This window comes from Triplophysa rosa, linkage group LG8, assembly GCF_024868665.1.
Source record: "Triplophysa rosa linkage group LG8, Trosa_1v2, whole genome shotgun sequence".
In the NCBI taxonomy this organism is placed as follows: Eukaryota; Metazoa; Chordata; class Actinopteri; order Cypriniformes; family Nemacheilidae; genus Triplophysa; species Triplophysa rosa.
The window spans coordinates 13,903,244-13,906,821 of NC_079897.1; positions in this window are offsets into that span (position 1 = coordinate 13,903,244).

The window sequence follows — 3,578 nt, forward strand, 5'->3', positions numbered from 1 at the left end:
TCGCTCAGAATGTTTGTCTGATGTTTGTTGTGCATGATGTTAGACTTCAGTCTTAATATGACTGATTCCTAGACTACACATGAAACAACCACACCCTTATTGTCGGCCAAATGAGACCCTGTCCTCTCACATAAGAAACAGCAGCTTCAGGATTTTCTGTAAGGTCCTAAGCCAGGTCTAGTGACTAATGGTTAACCAATGTGTATCATCTTTCCCACAGTAACCTAATGGTGTTATAATCTCACCACTCTTTCAGCCAGTATAAAAAGTTTGTCTTAACTAGAGCAACACAGATTTCAAAACATTTAAGTAATATCCTACATCATTAACTGACTTGAAGGTTTCTCAGTTTAGGTTTATTTCTGGATAGTTGACAAATATACCGCACGAGTCCTGTGGTGTGACAGCAAAAATCTTTGAAAAAACTAACATTGAAGATAAATCTCTCTTATTCTATTTAATATCATAAACATAAATAACATAGCTCAATATATTTTGTGGTTTTTTATTAGTTTTGCGATTAGTTATTTTTAACAAATAACTAATCGTACCGTAAACTGTTTGTCACACCATAGCACAAATGTACGGTATATTTGTCAAACCCATATCTTAAAGTACATACCCAAAACTGCAAAAAAAGAGAAATATAAATCTAAACAATGAATCATATAATTGTCCACATCTCACCTTCTGTTGATGGATAACTGTAGATATTGCAGTTGCACTTATGGCCAGCAGATGGCAATATTGTATGAAAATCAATGTGATTGTCTAGCTGGAGCACAATTTTAGTGCGCTTGATTGGGATGACAAAATGTACATTCGCATTGCCAAAGCATTTGCAGCTGGGCTGCTTACAAACAGTGAAAGTATGTAAACAAACGAAAAAAAAGATAAGTATAGTAATAAAATAAAATAGAATAAAATAAAATAAAATAAAGTGTGACGTATGTAGTGCAACTTAAAGTGGTTCATAATATATGTAAATATATGTAAACAAAAATAAAGTAGTTTAAAAGCTCTCCATCTCTCTCTCTGGGGCGCTGAGTTCATGGATATAACAGACAGGGGCTGGGTTTCCCGATAACATTGCAAATCATGCTCTTAAGAACATATTACGTTACTAGTTTATTATTTTACAGCGGAACAACGCCTGTTTCCCATACTAACACGTAGCTCGTGCGTCAAAACGTACAATGGTATGGGAATTTCCTGCCTAAAGGTGCTGAAGTAAAGCCAAAACATCTGTCAGTATGTTCAGGAAAATGTGTTAAAATCTGACAAACACGGAAACTGCACGGTGAGCTAATAAAAGTTAATCAGTATTACTAAATGTATTAGCAGCAGCTGAGCCAACACGCTTTACAATTAATAACAGTTTATGTTTTCAAAATGTTGCATGTTGATAAACTCTTGACAGTTTCGAGGATGTATTTGCCCATTCAATTGATAGGAGCTGTACTGCACTGTATGTCTATAATGAATATTTGTCAGTGGTATAACCAGGATGACCGGTGATGCTGTGAGCACACTGACCTGTCCTGCATATACGTCCTTTGTTATGCTTTTCAAAATCTTTGTAAAGTATGGAACATTTAGGCATATTATGTTTGGAGATTGCATTGTTTCTTTTCCTGTAAATTCCAATCTTATAAAAAATGAAGGTAAAAACAAATATCTATTTAAGTGATCAAGGGCTGTTGCCAAAGCTTTTGCATACTACAACACTCATTTTCTGTCAGGACTACTTTCGTCAAATATTTAAACAATAGCAATATTTAAAGTTCGCCTGCCTTTCTGTGCAGCCTTGCATGAACAGAGGAGTGCAGAAACACATATTTCCCACCTGGGGAACCAGAACAGTTTTTCAGCTAAATTGTTATTTTCATACAACAAATACACTCACCTAAAGGATTATTAGGAACACCTGTTCAATTTCTCATTAATGCAATTATCTAATCAACCAATCACATGGCAGTTGCTTCAATGCATTTAGGGGTGTGGTCCTGGTCAAGACAATCTCCTGAACTCCAAACTGAATGTCAGAATGGGAAAGAAAGGTGATTTAAGCAATTTTGAGCGTGGCATGGTTGTTGGTGCCAGACGGGCCGGTCTGAGTATTTCACAATCTGCTCAGTTACTGGGATTTTCACGCACAACCATTTCTAGGGTTTACAAAGAATGGTGTGAAAAGGGAAAAACATCCAGTATGCGGCAGTCCTGTGGGCGAAAATGCCTTGTTGATGCTAGAGGTCAGAGGAGAATGGGCCGACTGATTCAAGCTGATAGAAGAGCAACTTTGACTGAAATAACCACTCGTTACAACCGAGGTATGCAGCAAAGCATTTGTGAAGCCACAACACGCACAACCTTGAGGCAGATGGGCTACAACAGCAGAAGACCCCACCGGGTACCACTCATCTCCACTACAAATAGGAAAAAGAGGCTACAATTTGCACGAGCTCACCAAAATTGGACAGTTGAAGACTGGAAAAATGTTGCCTGGTCTGATGAGTCTCGATTTCTGTTGAGACATTCAAATGGTAGAGTCAGAATTTGGCGTAAACAGAATGAGAACATGGATCCATCATGCCTTGTTACCACTGTGCAGGCTGGTGGTGGTGGTGTAATGGTGTGGGGGATGTTTTCTTGGCACACTTTAGGCCCCTTAGTGCCAATTGGGCATCGTTTAAATGCCACGGCCTACCTGAGCATTGTTTCTGACCATGTCCATCCCTTTATGACCACCATGTACCCATCCTCTAATGGCTACTTCCAGCAGGATAATGCACCATGTCACAAAGCTCGAATCATTTCAAATTGGTTTCTTGAACATGACAATGAGTTCACTGTACTAGAATGGCCCCCACAGTCACCAGATCTCAACCCGATAGAACATCTTTGGGATGTGGTGGAACGGGAGCTTCGTGCCCTGGATGTGCATCCCACAAATCTCCATCAACTGCAAGATGCTATCCTATCAATATGGGCCAACATTTCTAAAGAATGCTTTCAGCACCTTGTTGAATCAATGCCACGTAGAATTAAGGCAGTTCTGAAGGCGAAAGGGGGTCAAACACCGTATTAGTATGGTGTTCCTAATAATCCTTTAGGTGAGTGTATATGTGCATTTACACTGTGATTTGTGATACAAAATTTATATTTATGCTTGAAGTATACCATGTACAAGAGGATCAAGACCTGTCAAGAAGAGGAAAATTAATTATAAAAATTCAGGATGCATAATGAAATCAAACTGACCCAATAGATGCAGTCAGATGTGGAGGAGTTGGGGATGGTGATAAGTTTTATGTATGGCGCGACTGAACGACCGTTGTTGAGGAGCTATAAAAGAAACTTAAACAGGACACACTCTGTCTGGAATCGCCTAATTCGCACAGTATATACAGTAGGTGAATATCATGAATAGTATGTCCGAAACCTACTACATGTATATGCAAAAAAGGAGTTTGCTTTGGATGGACACTATTCTATTCCATGATGCCACGGGAGCTGAGCATCTGCCAAATTCAAAGAGTAAACTAATAAAAATAGTGGAATGGTGGTTTTCAATTTAC